At 41.5% G+C, this 24,421-nt stretch overlaps 2 long non-coding RNA genes across 3 annotated transcripts in view; both read right to left on the bottom strand.

The window, feature by feature from the left end:
- Nucleotides 1–950: 950 nt before the first annotated feature.
- LOC136577489 (uncharacterized) lies at nt 951–5,427 on the bottom strand. Its single transcript, XR_010786496.1, has 4 exons — nt 5,317–5,427; nt 4,420–4,458; nt 2,199–2,422; nt 951–1,090 (listed from the first exon to the last, which is right to left on the bottom strand). It is a non-coding gene; the product is annotated as an uncharacterized lncRNA (long non-coding RNA).
- Nucleotides 5,428–14,139: 8,712 nt separating this feature from the next.
- LOC136577488 (uncharacterized) overlaps nt 14,140–24,421 on the bottom strand; it is a 34,714-nt gene continuing 24,432 nt past the window's right edge. The window contains exons 1-4 of one of the 2 annotated variants that reach the window (XR_010786493.1): nt 23,652–23,696; nt 21,874–21,902; nt 20,187–20,409; nt 14,140–14,306 (exon numbers count right to left, since the gene is read on the bottom strand). This is a non-coding gene — a long non-coding RNA (uncharacterized lncRNA). Of the gene's footprint in view, nt 14,307–20,186; nt 20,410–21,873; nt 21,903–23,651; nt 23,697–24,421 lie in introns of those variants that run through there. The other variant, XR_010786495.1, reaches the window with a different exon arrangement.

The raw sequence follows: 24,421 nt of genomic DNA, 5'->3' as shown, positions 1-24,421 counted from the left end.
ATAGAAACTATCGTACACAATGAAATTGAAGTCCCATACTGTTATTTTTTTTTTGAGACTGTAAACTTTTTATGATACTTTCTGTATGGGGTCTTCCACCTTTTTTGAGCCTCTGTTAACAACATGCATGCTAAACAGCAGCCACATGGGCCATAGGAAACTGTAGTCTGGTGATATTTTTTAATTTTCATGAGCGAGTGCAGTGAGCATCCTCTGTGACCTGTGCAGAGGTCATTGTGCAGGAAGAGAAGAGGAGGTGAGCTGTGACCACAACCTGTTGTGAATCCTGTGATGATGTGTTCAGCCTATTAAGGCTTAGTGGAGAAAAGAACTGATTGATTTTACTAAAGTGGCATTTTAAAAAATCTATCATTTTCTAATGCCCCATTTTGATGCTAATCTGGTGAGACTCATTGCACTCCAATATAAGTAAATTATCAACTTGTTTCTAATATTATTATTTGCTTCTGACAGGGTGACTGGGATCACACATCTATAGCCATAATAATCATTCCTGGTCTGGGCTGGCAACGTCTTTGGACCACCTGATTGCTATGTTCTGGTATTGTATCTATGCTGTAAACTCAGTTCTGTTGTCATGTATATGTAGTGAGCTCGGTTATGTTTTCGTATCTATGTAATAAATTTGGTTATGGTACTATTTCTATGTAGTATGTGTTATTTAAAAACTTTAGGCTAATGAGGGCCCATAATCTTCATACATCATAGACGTAATACACCCCTTGTAGTCTCTTGTAGAGCGAGGTTGTCTAACAAGATGTGATGTGACAAAACCCAGGAGGATTCACAGGTATCAGGCACATCATAGGACTTTACAAACTGAACTATTGTTTGATTGACAGCTATCTCATACACATTCCCATGATGATTATTTACTTATTTGTTTCATTATACAATTATGAAGTGAAATCAGAGACTGTAAGGCATGATGCAGAAGGAATCATATTTATTGCATTATTAATAATACAAATTATGTTATCCAAAAAATTTTGTATATTCACTCAGTAGGGGTTTCTTAAATGTTACATATGGGATCCAAATCATTTTCTTCGGATTGCCCAAATTTCTTCTAAATCAGAGGAAATTAAAAAAAAGGATCAATAAACATGTATATGTCCACAGCATAAATATCAGAGCACAAAAGAGCAGTGAACTCAAGAGCGGACTCTACTCTATTAGCTTGTAATGCCCTGACATGACACTAGGGGGTTGTCTGTATCATGCAAATAAATGCAAATGTGCAATACTACAATGCAACCAACTCCTAGCTGTTGATCATTTTGCTGACAACTATATAAATAGATAAAAGGCTGCATAAACTGGCAATTAAAATAAAGACCTTATACAAATCCAGACTAACAAGCTCTGCTGATAATGATAATGCCCTGAAGACTAAAATCTATACACATACATAGATTCGGCCATCTAAAACCATATTTAAAATATATCATGTCGAATAGGCTAGGGTGCAGGGTAACTTTGGCCACAGCATGAGTTGCATAACCAATGCCCTGCAATCTTCTAATCTAATAGAAGTCAATGCGGGTGACGTTCCAGTCTGCAGATCACAAAAAATTCAACTTTGCTTGACCTGCATTGACTTTTATTAGATTAGAAGATTGCAGGGCTGCAATACGATTTTTGATATCACAAACCCTGCATAGCCAATGCTGCCGTGTAACCATAGCTTAATTGCAATAATCAACGTATAGAGGGACAATTTTCACATCAAACCAGGGTTTAATGCAGTTTGTCGAGGTAATTTAAATTTTTGTTTTTATAAAAATAGTACGAAAATGCCATTTTTTTTTCATTTTCACAAAAAACTGCACCAAAATGACCAAAAAAAACCCACTTCAAAACTTGCATGTGGGAATATACTATAGGAATAACATGACAGAGATGTTGCATATTAATTCAATTGTTTACTAATTTAAAATCTAAAAATATAGGAAATTATGGGTTTTGTAGAGCTTCGAGTAAAAAAGATCTAATTCTGTGCTCAGCCGTTTCAGTACTAGAAACAACCTATTTTACAAGCTCAGTTCTTAGCTCCTGCTTGTTACCTTACTTCCATGCCCAGGAGCACCATCATTTCAAAGTACAAAAAACTGCAAGTAAAGATTGGGGAATAATTCATCTGAATTATATTAATATCTATGTAAATGTATATTTACCATTGTCTGTACATTTTACCAGCGACCACCGTGATGACCACGATTGTGGAAGCCATAATATCCACGATTCCAGTTTCCACGGCGAGGAAATCCAAATCCATAGCCACCGGGATATCCTCCATATCCACCAAATCCACCATATGGTCCATATCCTCCATATCCTCCATATCTTCCATATCCTCCAAGCCCATATCCAAGACCAAGGAAAGGGGCGATACCACCAACTGAAAAAAGATGGCATTAGATCAGGACAAACCTCAGAATCGAATGATTATCATAGGGTATGACGAAGTAAGTGATTTATAACGGGATAGGTGATAAAGGTAGCACGGCTCAAAGTCTGCCCAATGGGACCATCAGGGAACACAAGAAAGGAGCACCCAAATTCTCCTAGTGAATGAATACGTGATGCGCATGTGTGACCACCACTCCATTAACTTCCGTAGGACTGAGGGAGATAACCAAGCTCAACTATTTCCAGTGACAGTAAATAAAGCAGTGGTCTTACATGTGTGCCACTGCTCCATTCACTAGGGAGACTAAGGGTGTAGTGTTCTTATGAATGTGTTCTCTGTTTTAGACTCATAGACTGGTAGAGTTGGAAGGGACCTTCACCTTTACAGGCTCTTTATCTAATTCTTAGTGTTCCATAAGTTGGTGAGTAGAGACTAGATGCTATAATGTCTCCCATACAAAGCACTTATAAAGAAGAGGAGATCATGCTCCTTTATCTCTATTTATTTCTAACACACAGATCAGCAGCAGCATGGAAGCAATTATACAGCATTACTGAGCAGTGTAGATGTGTAGGGTGATATAAAAAAAACTTACTAGAAGCTGCAGCTAAATCTCTCTGCTTTTGTCTCCCTTCAGCAGTTCCTCCTCTACTCTTCGTAGACTTGTATGAGCAACATAAGATAGTACAGACCCTTGCCCCAACAAACACTGACAAAAGGGTTGCCAATTGCCATTTTCATTTTTTTGGACAAATTTACCAAAAATCACGGACAGTCAAAATTTTTTATGGGCAGTTTAAAAAATGTAAAATTAATCATTAATCATTTATTTCTGTTATATTTGAATACAGAAAAGTGCAGTAAACTACATTATTGTCTACTCCAAATATAACGGGAAGAAACGAGAATCTTGTTAAATGGACACCAAAGTAGTGTCCGATTCACAATTCAAGTGAATGCTTCCTTTTCTATTCTGGGATTCCATCACTGTACTGTTTTCAGCAGTTGTCATGGAATCTCCGAACTGCGTCGTACAGAGTGTACAATAGCTCTGTGTGAACGACGCCTGACATATTATCAGAAATAGCTCCCGTAAATTGATGGTCTAGTGCCATTATAATCAAATCGGATATCATGTCAACACAACCGTACTGGATGTTGCAACAGTACAATAGCATAAGATGTAGTGTGAACATACAAACATTTCAACCATAGTGCATATTTAATAATTACAGTATTGGTAAGTTTTCATAATCACATATCTTAACACTCTCCTGTGTGTGTGTGGGGTGGTGGGGGGGGTGTTGTTCTCCATATCTCTCCTGTATTTTTTGATGAAAAATGTATAGAATCACCCAGGAGTTACTAGGCTGCCATTCCTCAATATAAGTATGGCGCAGAGTAAAATCTCTCGCTTACGACCTGATGGTTGCAAGTTCAATCCCCGCATGAATCAGGTAGCCTTCCATCCTTCCGAGGTCGGTAAAATGAGAACCCAGCTTGGTGGGGGGTAATAAGTAATAATTACCTGAAAGCGCTGCGGAATAAGTTGGCTCTATACAAATAACAAGATTTATTTTTTATAAGTGGGATAAGCAGGGGTTGGACCTCAGCCTAGAAACACTACACACCAGATCCGACTACTGCACCGAGGCTGGGAAGTTGCAAGCGCTCCATCTTTATTACTGCAAGACTGTTCTATTGCTTCAGGGACAATGTTACTATGCAGACACCTACAACATCCAAATGTACCAGCAGTGCGCATGAGCAGCTGCTTTGAAAACAGATCAGACATATTTCTTTATTCCTGAGACCAGCAATATAGAGTGATTTTTCAGTATAAAAAATGTCATCTTTGTAAATAAAGTAATTTTCACTCTCCTTAGTTATTAGACTGGCTGTCACATAAGCACATTTATATTAAAAAGTTTCAAAGTTACATAAATTATTCAACTCGTTATGTTAAAATATAATTCATTACTAACCACCAAATCCAATGTTTAACCCGATCATGTTGAAGAATCCTGAAAAATTAAGAAAGGCACATAATTGAAATTCGAAAGTTTTTATATTTTAGTATTACTCTTTAAATACTAACAGTGTTTAAACTGAACAGCTATTCCATAGAAAAGGGTCCTAAGGATGTCTCACTGCGTCAGACATTGCCACAAGTGTTTTCTCTATAGGATATCCTGAATACCTGACCTGCTGGCAATGGCTGAGGCACTGACAATAATTACATCACCTGTGCAATACTATGAAAATCCTGAAAACGGGACCTGTTGAAGGGTCATGAGGACTGGAGTTTCGGAAGTACTGCATTAGTTGGTTGGCCGGTCCCAACAAAATTGGCATGTTTGGCTGACATTAATCTACTGTGTAAGTCTGTTGGTTCAGTTCTCTTGCCATCAATAATAGATGGAAAAACCACCTTCTGATGGACCCTACGGCAGCTGTGTGGGCTGCTTCAATGGTATTTATGTTGTTGAATAAATGGCAAAATATAGTAAAAGTATCAGCAAACATGCAAAAAGTATCATATATGCTATAGATAATAACATATACAACCAATTACACAGCATTACTATGAATCATCATCAAGCTCCTCGCATATTTCATGATATCAAAGTATATGACTCAGGGTTTGAAGTATATCACTGTTTGCTATTGAACCATACAGGTAGGTCAGAAAGTATGACATAAATGACCATCCTGTAATATTAGTACATACTAAGCTAGAAAAATACTTTAGGATGGTGTTAGATATGTTAAAAACACCATGTCAAGCTGAGCCCCCGAGAAGAGCATAGATTAAATATATGAGAGGTTAAGACTGCAAAACAAAGTATAAATTCATATATATATATGTGCATGCTACGTACCGGATCCTAGAACCTCCAAGGAAAAGTAAAGTGAATACCAATACTGAGAGAAGTCGGCTACTTTTTATTTAGTTAGGAGAGGGAGGAGTTTGTCAAATTTCACGTGGCATGTACAGGATTTATAATTTTCTTATTCACGCTTTAAATCATAGCAATCAGTTTTCTCGCTACCCTAAATTAATTTTTAGGGCATTCTGTGCCTCTGAAACCAGTCTTTAATTAGCCCCATAACAATGGCAGTGCAGCGAGCTGACTTCATTGTGACAAGAGCAAGCACTCCTCTCAGACTGATTGTACAGCTACATAGTAATACTCATATTTAGAGTTATGGCAATAAAGTCATCGCCTGCACATTTTACCATTTCAATGTAAATAGTATTTGCATGTTTTCTGTGTGGTAGTTTGTATCTATTAACATATTTTCCTCTTTACAGTGTTGTAATTGCTGAAGGGAAGAACCAAAGCGCTGACTCATTGTCTAAATACTGTAGATGCTGTAGATTTTCCATGCTTAAACTCAGTGTAGCATTTAGGGCGGCTTCACACGGGCGTTTGTGCAATTGTGCATGACTCAGTGCAACATATTTGCACCGTCAAAGAGTATTTTTTGCATGTGCATCTGCATATTTTACTGTCTTTTTCCACTTGCAAGACATGTTTTTTTGGGGCGTAGGACACAAACAAGACCCAATTTAAATGGCTATTTAGCCAATGGAGGGCTTTACATGGGCATGTGCAAGACACAGATAATAGGACCTGTTGATGTCAATGGGCTCACACATATTTTCTTTGTTTTTGTGCAAAAAAAGTGCAGCATGCTCTACTTCTGTGCGTATTTGCACATCAGAGGTCTCTATAGAGGTCTATGGGGTAGCGCAAGTGCATGTGCAATACTCAGGAAGATGTGCAATTCTGAGGGGAAAAGGAACACAATAGGAACTCATTAGGCTACATAGCCATTTAAAGTGGGACGTGATGGTATCCCGCATGCAAAATAAGTATAGTAAAATACGCCATGGGACAGATTCTGAACAGGTTCTTCTTAGTCCACTCGTCAAGACCTAAAGTAGTGGTTACTTCCAGAACATCTGCTCTCAGAAAAGTACCTTGGTTTCCAGCCTCAGAAATCTTTCACTACGAATGCCTCCTCCAGCAGCTGGGGTGCCCATGTAGACAATCTATGGGTACAAAGAAAGTGACAAGGGAACAGCAAAAGCTTATCGTCCAACATAAAGGAGCTAAAGGCAGTCATATTAAACTTGTTCCAGTTTGAGAATAATCTTCACAATCAAGTCCAAGTCCGATCAAAAAATTTGCCTACAATTTTCTACATCAAAATACAAGGGAACATCAAAAGCCACGCATGTCCAGTGAGTGCAAAGTATTAATGCAGTGGTCAGAGAGAATTATACTAAGGATCTCAACCATTCATATCAGAGGAGCTCGGAACATAATGGCAGATCAGCTCAGCCACAGAGTGATGCTTTCGGGGCAGGAGACCTTCAGTCTGCAAATCCTTGCTCAGATAGGGAAGAAGAGGGGGAATACAGAACCAGATGCCTTGAAAATGGAGGAGAATACCAAGGTAAACAACTTCTGCTCTCTCAACCATTTTCAGAAATTCCTAGCTCTGGATGGTCTCTTAGTAAGCTGGAAAAAAGAGCTACTGTATGTGTTCCCACCTCTTCCCCTGATACCCAGAGTTCTCTGAAAAGTCTTGGATGAGCAAACAGAAGTAATAGCTGTCCTTTTCTGGCTAAGTCAAGCGGATTTTATCCAGTGTGGACCCTATCGAAGGGCAATTACTGCAAGCTACCCACCAAGAAGGATCTATTGTTCCAAATGGGGGTAATCCATCTACACCTCTACACCCCCCACCCCCCCTCCCACATTGACGTTTACGACTTGGAAGCTCACTGCTAAACCCTCAAAGCCTGTTCACAACACTGATGGCTGCTTGCAGACCCTCTATAGTGCAAGTTTACAATAGAATCATGTCTCTTTGGACTGTTGGTGTGCAAGCAAAAAGCTTGCTTTAGATTCTCTGTCAGCCATTTTACAGTTCCTACAAAGTGGCTTTCAAAAAAGGCCTAAAACTAAACACATTAAAAGTCTAGTTTACCACCATTAATGCTATACTTCAGGGAAAGTTCTCCAATAATACTAAGGTCATGACTTTTTTTGTAGAATTAAACAATTTAGCTCCAGTCTTTAAAGCCCTTGCGCCATCCTAGGACTTAATAGTAGTCCTATCCACCCTTGTGAATCATCTGAGAATGCAGCACTGAGATGGTTAACATTCAAAACTTTCTTTCTGCTTGCAAATATGTCTGCCAAATGACCCTGTCATATAAATAGAGCCCTGACTCTGAGATCTAGGGGACTGCCTCCTACTGTGCACTAGGCCTGGATTCCTGCTAAAAGTAGCTTCACTAAGAAACATTAACCAAACATCTGTCTAATGTTTTCTTTCCTGGATCTTCAAGATGAGGATCAAGAAATGGCACATTCTGGATATCAGATGGGCAGTGGTATTGTACATTTCTAGAGCAAATTCCTCCAAGAATCCAAAAGGCATTTTTCTAGAAACATCAAGATCCCAATAAGGAACAAAAAATAAGCAAAGTTATGTTGACAAGATAGATCGGGGAAACAGTTGAGAAATGCTAGGACCTTGAAGGGTAACCATCCCCAATTGCAGAAGTGCAATTCACAGGATGGCTTTTATGGGGCATGAAATTAGGAATTCTGAGTGCTAAATTAGCTGGTACAGCTGTAGAGCTGTACTTGGAGGAGATAAATCCTCCAGACTCACTCCTGCTCAGGGGCAGACAGGATGCTGGGGCAGCTGCAGGAGCTGCAAGCCTGAAGTCCGGTGCGGACCTGACTGTGTCTGTCACGAGTCTGACAGGGAAGCATGCCCCCTAGATGTCCTGGTTGGGGATAGTGACAAAGACACTGTGGGTTGTCAACCCAGAAATTGTGTTATGGTCCAGTAAATATGCATTATATTGATGCTGTAAATCATTGCTTTCTGCAATAAAGCCGGCAGAAACCAGAGTTTCAAGAAATCTGGTTGTCCAAAGGCTCTGTGAGAGTGACGCCAACCATCTTAGATGGAGAAGATGACAATTCCTGTGAGTGAGTAACCCCCAAGTTACCACACAATGTATATTAGCACACACTCCACAAGCACTATGGTGACATCTTGGTTAGAAATTGAACATATACCTTTACAGCAAATTTGCAGAGCAGTTACCTGAGCATTGTTGTCGGCTTTTATCAGCCACTACAGATGAGACTCACAGCAGAGGGCTCCTGTTTTAATAAAATAGTGCTAGAAATGGGATCTTCAATTTTACCCACATAGAAGCTTTTTCTTCCCAAATCTCATTTGCAGTGATGCTTCTGTAGAATGATCAAAAAAGTGCACGAGTGCTGACATCACCGCTAAGCTCATCAGCGCTCATGTAGAGTGTTTAAACAGACAGACTTTGCCGCTGGATTGGTGGCTTCTTGCTGAGCCCTTCCCATTTACTTGGAACGAGAAGCCTGCGATCCAGCAATAGTTTTTATGCTGACTGAAAGAAAGTGGAAGTAACTTGCAAACGAATAGTGGGCGATTTTGTTTTGCATTTGCAATTGCAATTGCAATTGCCGCGGTAAAACACTTATGTGAATAAAGCCTTAGAATGGAAGGGTCTGGTAGGTTGAACTCCAGCAGCCCAATCCTTATTTCACCTGTCATCAGCAGACCTGATTATACAATAGATAGTTTATTTAGATATTTCATTTGATATAGTGGATATATTTTCCACAGTGCTGTACACCGATTGGCATCACTAACATTGGGCCCAGGACCCATTGGGGCTCACAGTATAGATTTACCTATGAATATGTTTGTGGAGTGTGGGAGGAAACCCACACAAACACAGGGAGAACATACAAGCTTCGCTCAGATGTTGTTTTTGTTCACATTGGAGGCCAGGAATTTTTATAGATATAATTATGGTACATTTTTAATTACTTACAGTACCTATTAAAAGATTACATCTAAACAATTTGGTAATCCGTGACCTACATGGATAAATCAATACTCTGCCTGTAATGAGTTTCCACAAGGGCAGGGCACCCTTTATGAATAGTCGCAGGTGAATAGTAGGAGACTATATTAAAGCTTCCTTGTCAACTTTTCTTGAGCTAATAGTATAAGATAAATCACCCACAATACAAAAGTCTGTAAGCCTGAATCAGTCCAAAAAGGGTCAGGTAATTCTTTGTAACCCTCGTCCATGAGAAGTACAGATAATTTCAGTAACACAGTTCAGTTGAAAAACATTACCTTCTCCTAACAGAGAGGCACTCAACTTGTTACAGGCGCATGGTGCAGTGGTCTTCAGGTTAACGACTAATATGAACATGGTTCAATTCAACTATATCCAGCTTTGGTGTCAGTCAGTAGTTTACAGAACACCAACTGTCTCAGACTTACTGTAGTCACAATCTGAAAGTTTTTCACTTCTACCGCTGTGTCAGACCCATACTTGCTATGATATAACCCTGTGGCAGATTGATTTAACCTGTGTGCCAATTCTGGTGACCACTGTTACCGATCAAAGGCTGCAGTGTCACCACCCAAACTCCTGGCATCAGCCACTGGCATACCATCAAGGGTTGCCAGGGTTGCAATAGTGACCAGGCCCCTGTACTGAAGGGGTCCATTGGCCGCCCTCCACCATATACAATTGCACATTCAGTGCATTAGTGGCTGGTCGCACTGTTGGCTGCACCGCACCAATCACGCTGCCAGCAGTGCTACCAAGCGGAGAAGAAGCAGATCGGAGCAAGATAATGATGTCATCAATGATGATTCATCATCCTGCTGCTCCTGCCTCCTGCTGTTAGGCGGCCATATCTGCGTGCCCTGCTGCTCTCCTCATCCAGTGGTTCAGTCCATGGGGTATCTATCTATCTATCTATCTATCTATCTATCTATCTATCTATCTATCTATCTATCTATCTATCACTGGTATAAGTTATAAATCTCCCTGTATATACTTTATATAATTGCACACTTTACACGCAATTAAAAATGCATAAAAAACATGCGATTTTTAATGTATGCAGTTTCTTAAAAATATTTGTCATCTTGGAATACGCAGCTCAAAAGTGTGGTATTTTAGAGCAATTTCGAACAGTGTTTGTGAATGCATAGTACAGAGCTTTTTAATGCACCCTATCATTGTGATGGGGGAGGAGGTGTGTTAAAAAACACAAAATTAGGACAGGCAGTACAGTTTAGGTATGAATAAGGGGGTGGGGCCTGAATGGAACTTTTGAACCAGGGCCCCTGGCATCAGCTGTTAGAAAAATTTTTGATGTAATGACAAAACCCTCTTTAATCTCTAAGCTGATCAAAGTTCAGTGATCTTGTAACTCATCGAGAAACATCAAATTGAAAGATATGGGGAAGGAAATGTATTATTTTATTGTTAATTGGCCAGTGTCTGTTATTTTTATGAACCCTATATATGTTTTTAATCTTTTTTTCATATTTTGATCAAGATTGTCTTTTTGTACTTTGTGCAGTGTACTACATTATTTATCTGTAATAGTAGCAACTCCAAATATTGCATCAGAATAATAGCTGGTTCAGCAACCTACAGTATCTCCAGTAATCTGGTAATCACATCTGTAACATGTAATATTATTTCACTCAACAACGCATCCAGGCTTTTGAACTTTTTTAGTGAGTTCACTATGTCCTTGGGTACAGAGATTAATAGCCTCACTGCTCTTACAGTAAAGAACCCCCTTCTGTGTTGGTGTAGAAACTTTCTTTCTTTTGGACCAGTGTTTCCTAACCTTTTTAGTCCTGGGGCTCCCCTAAAATCCCTTTTTATACCTCTGGGCACCCGTACCAAAAAGTTATTTACCATTTACAAAATATACCAATGAACAGGTGTCAATCCCTTCCTCCTCCCAAAACAGCAATGTACATGCCTCACTGCCCCTGCCCAAACAGCAATGTGCTCTGCACTGTCATTGGAGGACAGCCAGGTGCCTTTTGCATACTGGGCTGGTATTGGACATAAGCTAGCCATTTTGATAGAGAAGGGGAAGGATATGCATGGCAGCTGATTTATGCCCAATCTGAAAGTCGCGGCACTGATGGCAGGTTCTCATGGCACATCAGTTGGAAATCACTGCTCTAGATGTAGAGGATGCCCCCTTTTTACAGTCTCAGTCCTGGGTATAAATAGACTAGTAATTATTAGGAAATTATAGTACCAGTGCTTCTGGTGGCGCAATGCACCACACAGCTGTGCAGCATGGTACATCTATTATGATCCCCACACATTACACACACAGCTGTACTACATGCATTCTGATTCACACACATCACACACTCAGCTGTGGTGCATCCATGCTGATTTCCAGACATCATCAGCTCAGCAGACTCCCGGATACAGTGATCAGCCCCTGGTTATGGGATCCCTGACTCCACCGATACAGGTGATCACATGACGGTGACATCATCACAGGTCCTGGTGGCTGCCGTTGGCTTATCCAGTATACAGTACTTTCTACCAAACTGCACAGTGGCTCCTCCCACAGCAGTGATGTCACTGCAGGTCCTTCAACCCACCAGATCTCTGTGGTGGTGGTAGGCTGGTGTGTTCTGTCAGGACTGCTGAGTTGTGTCTGAGATAATAACAGCTTAGTTGTATTCTCATTTTATTATTTTTGCCTCCCCTTCCAAGAGCCCTACTTTTGTCGTTCTTCTGTCAGTCAGACTGTGTGTTTTATATATGTTTTAGGACCTGTGATGATGTCACCAGGGGCGGAGCAATGACGTTACCAGGAGCGGAGCATGAAATGCACCCACACACATACATACATATAACGGACAAGTGCTCGTTAGTAGTTTTATGATGGGAGAGATCTCTGTATTGTCCCTCGATATATTTATAAATATTCAATAGGTCACCCTATAGCTGTCTTATCTTCTAAATGAAATAACGCTAAATTTCCTAATCTTTCTGGATACTGTGGTCCACCTTTTCTATTTACTACTTTAACTACTTACCTTTGAACCCACTCAAGCTCTATTATGTTTTTTGTGCACTTGCACCCAAAACTGTACACAATATTCCATGAGCTGTCTTAATAGTTATTGGCAAAGTTGTAAAACTATGGCACATCATGTGCATTTATGCACTTTTGATGTACCCTATGATCTTGTTTGCCTTGGCTGCAGCTACCTGACATTGCACACTCTTAAACGAGATGGTCACTTTATCAGTTATGCATAGAAATGTGTAAAAAACATATATATGAAGCACTTACTAATATTTTTTTTATTAAAGATGTGTCCTGATGCTCTTATTATTCAAACCAAGCCCCCCTTGCATGGCAAGCCTTCTGTCTCTAAGGCAAGGTTCACACAGGGCGGATTTGCAGCGGTTTTTCCGTTGCAGTTTTATCCGCAGAAGAACTGCTTCTGCGGCAAACCCGCTTCAAAGGTTAATTTCGGCTTGCGGATTTTTCTGCGTTTTTTTCCGCAGCGCTTTTTTACTTTTTGCTGCGGATTTTGGTGTGGATACTGCTGCGTCCATAGAGGTCTATGGACAAAAATGCGCTGCGGAAAAGACAGTAGAATGGACATGCTGCATCTTTAAAAACCGCGCCGCAGTTGCATTTCCGCACTGCGGCTGTGCGGAAAAAATCCGCACTGTGAGAACAGCTTTTTGGCAAAACTCATTTGTGCTGCATTGCACTGCAAACGCAGCGGTTTTGCCACAGTGCGGATATGCAACGGCAATCCGCGGCAAAACCACAGCAAATCCGCCCTGTGTGAACCCAGCTTTATATTGCACTCCCATCCATAAGATAGCTGTAAATGGGGGGACATGGGACCAAAACCTCATCATACCTCTATCATTAAGGGTTTATTCACATGAATGCATTTGTACCGTGTATTATTGGGTTCTCAGCTCGCTGCTACCCAAATCTGTCCCATGGACAGTGAGTGACTGTGACAGGAACAGGGAACCACAACTAGCGACATCGAGCATTTCACCAGGCCGCATCCTCCTAAAGTAAGAGACTTTTGTGTATCCAGTTATTTGTTTGACCATTGGCAAGTAAAAACAGTCAGTTCTTTTCCAACTATGTGGCCCTTGCATTCTTCAATGAGGGAGCTGTAGGTTTTGAAACTACGTTGCACTCCATACCGGATGGTCTATGGCCCTATGACTAACTCCTAGTTGAACCCCACCCTGGGGTGCTTTCTGAATGGTCCTCCCAGTGAACTTTTTAGCGAGTCTAGCCTGAGCATCATTATGCCTAACCTGGCCAAGTAAGCCCCTTGGCTGGAAGCCTCCAGGGACCAATCCTCTGCACCTGTGGTGTACTTTATAGCGATTCCACATGTTCTTTTAAACCTCTGCACATTCTAACCTGAGTAGTCCAACTGGTGGTCCTATGAGTGACTGACAGCCGCCCCTGTATCGTACAGTCATTCATAGATGGCAAAAGTGTAAATGGATAAAATACAAGTTATACTGAATGTTTCCCCATAAAACTATATATTGGTCTGCTCAGCTCCTACTGCACTATAACATGATGCATGTTTAAGCTGACGGATTCCCTCAAACTTTTTGTTTGTTTTCACAATTCTTTTTGAAGAAAATGTAACTCAGTAAGTTAACCGCCTAGTCGTAGCTTTCATCCAAGCATGTCTCAGTTGTTCCCACTATGTCATAGTTTTCCTTGGACATTAATAATTCATCATTGTTGATCAATTTTAATCATCAGGGTTTTTGTATTGGTCAATCCTCCAGTTACATAAACCCAAGTTTTATTACTATTATAAAGTTTAGTCTACAACCATAACTGGCAAGTAGAAAACATTTTTAGGAATTAGATGGGATCAAATGAACTGCAGTCATCTTCATGGTCCTGCCCCATGTTTCAGAAATCGTACGCTGCAATGAAAAAGAAAAAAACAGTAAACGAAACATAGTAACATAACAACATAGTAACATAGTATGTTAAGCTAAAAAATGCATATGTCCATCCAGTTGGGCCTATTACCCCCCCCCCCCCCCCCCCAATGTTGATCCAGATGAAGGGAGAAAAAACAATTGAGGTAGAAGCCAATTTTCCCCATATAAGGTAAAGAAATTCCTTCTCGACTTGAATCTAGCGATCGGAATAATCCCCGCATCAACAACTGTTTTGAAGTAATTAGTGATTATAACATGTAATATAATGCTCAAAAAAGATACCCAGGCTCCTCTTAAACTCTTTTATCAAATTTGCCATCACCACGTCCTCAAGCAGGGAGTTCCATAGTCTCACTGCTCTTACAGTAAAGATCCCCCTTCTATGTCGGTGTAGGAACCTTCTTTCCTCTAGATGTAGAGGGTGCTCCCTAGTTACTGTCAAAGTCCTGGGTATAAATAGATTATGGGAGAGATCTCTGTATTGTGCCTCGTTAAAAAAAGTAATATTATGATCATTTCTTTAAGCAACCCACACATCTAATCTGTATCCCAATTTTGTCAGCGAGGTGAAAATAGTCTTTTTAGCATTCATTTTAGTAGAATTAATAATTTATTTATTAATTGGCCAAGTTTTGCCTATTCTTGTGGTTGAGAGTTTGTTGCAAGTTTGCAACTCCCAATTACTTGCAGGTACACATTTCAGGCAGCATGCCTCATATAGCTGGGATGTGTGGTTTCTGAAGGTTTGACCATTACCTTGTAAAACAAACCGTAAAAGTTTGAGAGGTGAAACTTCACACCAGGATGAGATGCTGGAAAAGTTTTTTTATTGGATCCACCGCTGGTATACAAACTTTTATTTGCGTGCAATGGTTCAGGTACATTTATCTTTCGTCAGTCATACTCATAAGGTGCATGCAACATCTTTAACAACAACGCTGTCCGCCAGTTAATGCCAGGTGACATCAAGAGCGTATTGTATGCTAGGTATCTTGCGATCTGGTGGGTATTTATCAATAGTGTTTCTATGGGGAAACTGGAGTAGCCAGAAGAAAGCCTACATGAAAATGATGCATGCCCTATGCAGATATAGATGTAAGGCTTCTCAGACTGAAACCTTAACACCATCGCCAGCTACTGTATATCATTTCTGCAATGAAGTGAATTATGTATTCAGGAGACCATGGCAATCCCAAACAATGCCTAAACAATTTTACATTCCTTGAATCATCATCTGTTTTGCCTGGAGGCCGTCTGGGGCGACTGTAGATAGGGAAGTGCTAAATAAAGATAATGCAATAAATTTGTGGGAAGTAATTACAATCTTATTAATTGCAGCTGATGAGTAATATACAGTAATTCAACACATTGTGATTGGCAAACAGCTCTATATGCAGAACTATAGAGTGAGGCAACATGAAAAAGCTGTACAAACTGAAATAATGTACAAATGGTGATGGTTCAAAGTAATAACTGATCCTATAGAGCATTAGGAATAAGTAACACTGCCGGAATTTGTATACTACGGTTGCAAAAAAAAAGTAAGTGAATCCTCTGAAATTACATGGATTCCTGCATTGTTTACTAATAATATGTGGTCTTATTTTGATCTAAGTAACAATTTTAGACAAACACAATTTAACTAAACTAAGGCCTCATGTCCACGGGGAAAATCAGATCCGCTGCAGATTCTACATGTAGAATCTGCAGCGGGTCCCTCCTGCCCCGCGGACATGAGCGCTGAAAAGAAGAATTTAAAAGAATTTACCTATCCGTAGCGGGCGGGGAAGGTCAGCTGTTCCTCACGGCCAGATCTTCTTTTTCGGCCGGCGGATGAATTCGTCACGCCGGCGGCACGTCGCCGACACGTCGTCGACGTGCCGCGCGCATGCGCCGGGCACATCCACCGAACCGAAGCAAGAAAGATCCGGCCGTGAGGAATAGAAGACCTTCGCGGTCCGCTCCGGATGGGTAAATACTTTTAAATTCCTATTTTAGGTCTCCCGCGGATCCGGACGGCTTCCATAGGCTTCAATAGAAGCCCGCGGGAGCCGTCCCCGCGGGAGCCCCGCACGAAAATGGAGCATGGTCCAGATTTTTTCATGCTCCATTTTTTTTTAAATCACTTTTATTGACCATCCGCGGGTATTTATCTACCCCGCGGGTGGTCAATGCATCCCTATGGGGTGCGGATCCGCTTGCGGGAGATCCGCTGCGGATCTTAAATCATATTTTGCCCGTGGACATGAGGCCTAAAAACACACAAACAACTATACCATCCACGCTTTTTATTTACCGTATATTCTGGTGTATAAGATATTCTGGTGTATAAGGCCGCCTGCAGACGAGCGGGTCGGATCCAGCAGCGAAAATTCTCGCTGCGCGATCCGACCCGAGCGCCTGCAGGGACGAGCACGTACTCACCCGCGCCTGGCGGCCCCGGCTCTTTCATGTGCCGGCTGCCGCGCAGCCGGCGCATGCGCAGACCGGAGCCGGCGGCCGGGTGAGTGCGTGCCCCGCAGAAAATTAGAACATGCCGCGGTTTATTTGCCGCGCGAGATTTCGCGCGGCCAAACCGCGGCCGTCTGCATAGGAGTGCGTATTTTAATGCACTCCTATGCAAACTTTCAGCTGCGGAAATCCCGCGGGAAATCCCGCGGCGGGATTTCCGCTCGTCTGCAGGCGGCCTAAGATGACTTTTTAACGCTGAAAAATCTGCTCTGCAGTCGGGGGTCGTCTTATACGCCGGTAATGCAAAAAATAAAGAGTGTCAACAAAAAAAAAAAAAAGGACTCACCCCCCAGGGCGTTCTGCGGCGCTGCTGCAGGCTGTCACTCCCTCCTCGTCACCGACAGAGCATTGCTTTCTGAATGCGGGGCTTGAAATCCCCTCCTCCAGAAAGCTAATGCTGTGATTGGCTACCTCACGTGGCATCAGCCAATCACAGCCATTCAATGGCATCATTGAATGGCTGTGATTGGCTGATGCTGCCTGAGTTAGCCAATCACAGCCATTCAATGATTTCATTGAATGGCTGTGATTAGCTAACAGAGCGCCAGCTTTCATTGGCTGACGCTGCCTGAGTCAGCCAATCACAGCATTAGCTTTCTGGAGGCGGGGCATTGAAAGCAAAGCTCTGTCGGCGACGAGGAGGGAGCGACAGCCTGCAGCAGCGCCAAAGAACGCCGCGGAAGGTGAGTACTGTTTTTTTTTCTACACCATATTCCCGGCGTATAAGGCGACAGTTGGGTGGTTGTCTTATACGCCGGAATATACGGTAGTACATTCAATAAACAGTCAGGGATAAAATGTAAGTGAACAATGCAAAAACCCAGGTAATTCCAAAGGGTTCACTTATTTTTGATATACTGCACTTTGACAATTATGTTTCTAGGGGAAAACTGGAGTAGCCAGAAGAAAATCTACATGAAAAACAGAACCTCTCCATACTGATGCAGAAGTAAGACTGATCAGAATGAAACATAAAAACATCCTCAGCTGCCGTATATAATTTCTCTAAGGCCACTTTCAGACATGCGGATTTTTAATCCGTATTTGGCCCTTGTTTTGCAGACCATAATACAGAGAGAAGCTGAACCACTAGAGGAGATAAACCATATGGGAAGCGTGGTAAGCAGGATATTTCAGCTTTGGGGCATCAAATAAAAGTGCTCATTATCATCATCCACCTGTGGTACATCTTTTAATAAAATGTAACCTGGTAAAATCAAGTGAGAGACTTCCATTAAAGGGCCACTCCAGTGAAAATACCATGTTAGGCTTCATTCACACGGGTGTTGCGATTTTACGTTGGCCGCATGAGCGACTAAAAAGCCTCAACCAAGTGAAGGCTAAATTTCGCATTTTCTTGCCTATTCACATGGACAGGTGTAGCGTATATACGCCACAGCCCAGAATTCCTTCGGCCAGCATAAATGCTCAGCATGGCTTCTATTAGTTAAATAGAGCCAGCTGACATGCTTTAGCAGCGCTAGCCAGTGTTAAATTGCCTCCCCCTCCCTTTGCCGGCAGCTCCTATAGAAGCCTATTGGAGCCGCCAGCTGGTCATCGTGGTCGAAACATAAGGTAAGATCTATCTTTTCCGGATGCATCAAAAAATTGGCCGTCGTATTTGGCCGCCAATGTCATATCTTTGACGGCCGGACGTTTTTTATAAATGCCCATGCGAATGAATGCATTGGAATCCAATGCTACACGTGGTCGTGATTGTCGGACGACGTTTTATCGCACCTAAAGAGTCACATAAAAACACTTGTGAGAATATAGCCTTGTATCACACACGTTGAGAAAGTAACTAGAAGCTGAACGCATAATGCCAAGCAGGCCTGAGCTGGTCAGAATTGAGATCACATGACTCTCTGAGGAGAAAGAGGACAGAAGTCTGAGATAGAAAAAACAACTAAACAAAGTAGTACTAGTAACTTACCGTATATACCGGCGTATAAGACGACTTTTGAACCCCGAAAAATCTGCTCTGCAGTCGGGGGTCGTCTTATGCGCCGGTAATACAAAAAAAAAAAAGTGTAAAAAAAAAAATTTATTACTCACCTCCCACGGCGTTCTGTCGCGCTCCGGCAGGATGTCGCTCGCTCCGGCAGGCTGTCGCTCGCTCCTCGTCCCCGGCGCAGCATAGCTTTCTGAATGCGGGGCTTGAAATCCCCGCTTCCAGAAAGCTAATACACACGCCGTCAGCCATGACAGCATTGAATGGCTGTGATTGGCTGAAGGCGCACGTGTTAGCAATCACACCCATTCAATGCTGTCATGGCTGACGGCGTGTGTATTAGCTTTCTGGAAGCGGGGATTTCAAGCCCCGCATTCAGAAAGCTATGCTGCGCCGGGGACGAGGAGCGAGCGACAGCCTGCCGGAGCGAGCGACATCCCGCCGGAGCGCGACAGAACACCGTGGGAGGTGAGTAATGAATTTTTTTTTTTTTCTCCACTGTATACCGGCGTATAAGGTGACAGTTGGGGGGTCGTCTTATACGCCCCGTCGCCTTATACGCCGGTATATACGGTATATAAACTGGGGGGCTAGTTACATAATAAATGGAAAAAAAAATCTTAGTGGCCCTTTAATGTTTGAGAGGTTGTTATAGACCACACGAGAGTTTCTCTGTCTACCACAGACAAAAGGATATTAAAGGGGTTGTCCCGCGAAAGCAAGTGGGGTTCAGCACTTCTGTATGGCCATATTAATGCACTTTGTAATATACATCGTGCATTAAATATGAGCCATACAGAAGTTATTCACTTACCTGTTCCGTTGCTGGCGTCCCTGTCTCCATGGTGCCGTCTAATTTTCAGCGTCTAATCGCCCGATTAGACGCGCTTGCGCAGTCCGGTCTTCTTTCTTCTGAATGGGGCCGCTCGTGCCGGAGAGCAGCTCCTCGTAGCTCCGCCCCGTCACGTGTGCCGATTCCAGCCAATCAGGAGGCTGGAATCGGCAATGGACCGCACAGAAGACCTGCGGTCCACCGAGGGTGAAGATCCCGGCGGCCATCTTCGCAAGGTAAGTAAGAAGTCACCGGAGCGCGGGGATTCAGGTAAGTACTATCCGTTTTTTTTTTTAAACCCCTGCATCGGGTTTGTCTCGCGCCGAACGGGGGGGCTATTGAAAAAAAAAAAAAAACGTTTCGGCGCGGGACAACCCCTTTAAGTACTGATATACTGCTATTAAGTTCAAATCAATAAACGTAATAACTCTGAAAAAGTAAAACAAATTTGCAAATCATTTAGTTTTATTTTAAATGTAAAGATGACTTTGATATTTTATACTGAAACTTAATAAATGAGTCATTATGTGATATATTTTAGATATCTCTAGAGCAGTCTCACCATATAACATGCTACTAATGTTTTCCATGATGTCCATTGTGGCCATGAGGATGGTGGTGGTCATGAGAATGGTGGTGGTCATGAGGATGGTGGTGTTCAGGATGAGGCACATGATGAGGTCCATGGGGGGGAGGAGGATGACCTCCATGATGGGGGGGACCATGACCAGGGTGGTGGTGAGGATCTGGGTGGGGTTGACATGGGGGAGGACAGTGAGGTGGCCCTGAAATAAAATGTTATGCTATATTTCAGTATCATGATGAAAGTGATATCCTTATGTTATTAGTATAATAAACCTATACACCTTTTCTCTTGAAATGGTAAATATTGGGAAAGAACTTAAACATATGTTAAATTAAACTAATTCTACTAAATACAAAGCATTGTATGTAACAAAATAGGTGTACAAAAATTTTTGATTAATCATGAAGTTCAGGCATTTCTTGCTCTGTCTAAAACCTCTTTCACATGGGCTTTGTGATTTTTGATCGCCCGCATTGCAGCCGGAAATCGCTTGAACAGAAGAAAGCCGTTTTCTCGCCTGTTTATGCCACAGCCCGGAATTCCATGGGCCGGGGGGAAAGACCTTAGCGCTAAGCCCTGCTATGGTCTCTCCCCCTTCCCTTGCTGGCTGATAGCCTCAATAGAAGCTCCCATAGAAGCCTATGGCAGCTGCCAGCAATGGGAGGGACTTTAGCAGGGCTTGCCATGCTAAATTCCCTCCTCCTCCCTCCCATGCCTTTCGGAGCTGTCTAGCATTAAAAAAGCGCCTAGCCGGAATGTGCATCGTATGCGCTATCTTTTCTGGCCGGCCGATTTTACACATTGGAAAATCACCCATCTGCACAAATGCGCTGGAATCTAATGCTTCAGATTGTCACGAGACAAGAAGCCTAACTGGAACATGTTTTCCTGGGATGGTGTGCAAAGGGACAGTACTTTTGAACACCTTGTCTAAGTCCCTATAGCTGTAGTACCCCAACATAACCAAGTATCTGTTAAATAGTTTTCTGTGACTTAGATATTGATGACCTAACCTTAGGATAGTTCATTAATATCAGTTCAGTGGAGGACCAACTTCCAATGCCCTCCCTGATCAGCTGATTGGAGGGAGCACAGCACCGCAACCCTGGTACAGGGGGTTATGAAGCATCGCAACTCCAACCTATGTCTCACTGACAATCAGTGTGATAGATAGATAGATAGATAGATAGATAGATAGATAGATAGATAGATAGATAGATAGATAGATAGATAGATATGAGAGAAAGAGATAGATATGAGATAGATATGAGATAGATAGATAGATATGAGATAGATAGATATGAGATAGATATGAGATAGATAGATAGATATGAGATAGATAGATAGATAGGAGATAGATAGATAGGAGATAGATAGATATAGATAGATATGAGATAGATATGAGATAGATAGATAGATATGAGATAGATAGATAGGAGATAGATAGATAGGAGATAGATAGATATAGATAGATAGATAGATATGAGAGAGAGAGAGAGAGATGAGATAGATAAATATGAGATAGATATGAGATAGATAGATAGATAATCCTGATGGATAAGCAGTGAAAATTTAATAACAATGTAGTGAGAAGGACACCCTTCAATTATATGGATTGTAAGATTCTGAAATTCAAAGTGCTCTTAGATGCTAAAAGACATACCATGGTGTGGATGGTGCATGATTAAAACCCTACAACAAGAAAATAATATTAATAACACATTTATATATTAAACATATGTTTTAAGAATTACATAGATACAAGATTGATGGGACCACTAGTTGACAACAGATATATAGGCACTACTATAGATGGCTATACTAGGCTATACCTCAAAATTATTATCCGATATGTGCTTCTTGAAGGGTAAACCAGTGTGCAAACTATATTTCAAGTAGTCATTAATTATGAGGCCATCTTAAGACACTTTTATCTAACTTTACACCTACTTATTAGCTCAGTTCATTATTTTTTTTCACCCCCTGTCGAATAAGATGTAAAAAGTATCTACCAAAACATAGTCATTGTAATGCATGACATGTACACCGATTTGTTTTGCCAAATGGAGCCAGAATGATGGCACATTGAGCTTAGCATATCTCCCCACCGAGTATGTGTCAATACTGATGTCTATTCACAGTTAAGGGCTCGTTCACATGGGGAAATTTGCGCAGCTAGCTTAAACGCGCAGAAAAATTGCGGGTATTAGAACCTTTGTTTTCCAGAAAACGTTCAGATGAAGATATTTTAGCCATGGAAAAAAATTACAACTAAAATAATAAGACATCAGCGACTGAAATTCCCTGCTGCGCAAAAATATAGGTCTTGACCTATCTTTGGTACGCAAAACGCAGGAGTGTCCATAGACTCCTATGGGAGCTGGAAAAAAAAACTCCCTAGTATACCGTAGCTGCGTCCAACGCTCGGAAAAGAGGGCAGGTGCCTGTATTTTACACATTAGAAATCATTAGGAGGATTTCCACTGACCGAGGGAATTCCAAACAGCAGCGCATTTTTTCTGCAACACGCCGCTCCCAGTCGTGTGAATGGGCGATTTAAACGCCAATGAAGCTCAGGACTTAATTGAGAAAAATCGTGCATTCACATGATCCTTAGTGAAGTTAGTCACAATTTTTTTTGCGTGAAGAATTTTTGCGCAATTAAGTCCCCTGTGTGACGAGGTCTCTATTTCTTCACAGCATTTGTGCCGGATACAATAGCATAGTCAGCTAGACGTCTGTACAGTGAAAACGACAGAAAAGCGGTCTCCATTTGACTACTGAATGGCCGTGCTTCCTTCTGGGGTTTTGTCTGAATTTTGTTTTTCGGGATTCAAAGCAAACCCTCAAGACAGAAAGGCTGGACTAACTCGGAATGGCTGTGTGAACCCAGCCTAATACCCTTTTTACATGAGGCGATTCTCGTTTGAACGAGCGCACTAGTGAGTGACGTCACCGCTAATTGGTTCACAGCTGTTCGCAGAATGTTTAGACAGGCAGATCATCATTGAGACTAGCTCTCTTCCCGTTCACTTCTCGCTCAGTGTTTCCCATTCTAGGTGAAACACTGAGCGGGGAGTGTTTAAACATAACGAGAAATGAGCGACCCGCCGATGATATTTGTGCAGGATGAAACTGAGCGACAAAGGAAAAGCGAACAGAAAGTGCACGATGTTAGACGTAACAATTATTGCGCACTTTCTTATTCGTTTGAGCAAGTTTTGAATGACAATCATTACGTGTAAATGGGCCTTAAATCTCTTTAGTCCAATTACATATCTGGCTATATCTCATCTAGTCTACTGAATGTATAACAGTGTTTTAGAAATACGTGACATATAAAGTTGTGAAATAATCTGTAGAAATGGAAGTGATAGAATGATAGACAGATATTCAAAGCTGTGCAGTAGAAGATGGTGTAAAAACAGGTTATACACTTACCTCTAGAAGTTTCAGCAAGAATAGATAAGATATTATGAGTAAAGTTCACATTTATAGAAAAATAAGGGGTATTGGGAGGGCACAGTGATAAATTACGTAGCCTCATAAGTAAGAGATTGTTGCTACTTTGTCAACAACCCGCTCCCTTCCACATCATGACATACAAAACGCTCCCTGCATTTGAGGACATTTAACTAGTTTTACTAGTGGAAGAATAATGTTGTTCCATAGTTCTATGGGTCAAGGTTCAATAATAAAAACACTGTAAAATATATACAACATTTACTGTATCTTGATCAAACTGCTACATATTGACTCCTGTTTTTTAACCTCTTAACTCCCTCCTGCCGCAGTCACTTTTCATTTTTTCATTCTTCGTACCCATCTCCAAGAGCTGTAACTTGTTTTTAATTTTCAATAAATGTAGCCATATGGGTCTTGTTAATTGTGTAGGAAGTATTTTTTAATGGTACCAATTAATGTAGAATAGAATGTATTGAAAAACTTTAAAAATTAAAGTGAGGAACGAAATGGAATGGAAAAAAGGCAAATTCTGTTGTTGTTTTTCGGGTTTCTTCTTGCACCATTCACTGAGCGGTAAATATTCCACATAATGGGTGGTTTCACATCTGCATTGGGGATTCTGCTGCTTGAACAACAGTTACTATTTCTTCACCTCAATCTTATTTACACCCAAATCTAAAGCGTCCATCTAATTGGCAGCATCTCCACCTGTGCCTGTAACAATACAACCCCTTGTGCCCAGTAGG

Source organism: Eleutherodactylus coqui, chromosome 8 (assembly GCF_035609145.1).
Source record: "Eleutherodactylus coqui strain aEleCoq1 chromosome 8, aEleCoq1.hap1, whole genome shotgun sequence".
Taxonomy (NCBI): Eukaryota; Metazoa; Chordata; class Amphibia; order Anura; family Eleutherodactylidae; genus Eleutherodactylus; species Eleutherodactylus coqui.
Note: the sequence above shows the minus strand (reverse complement) of the source record. Positions and strands in the feature narration are given on the sequence as shown.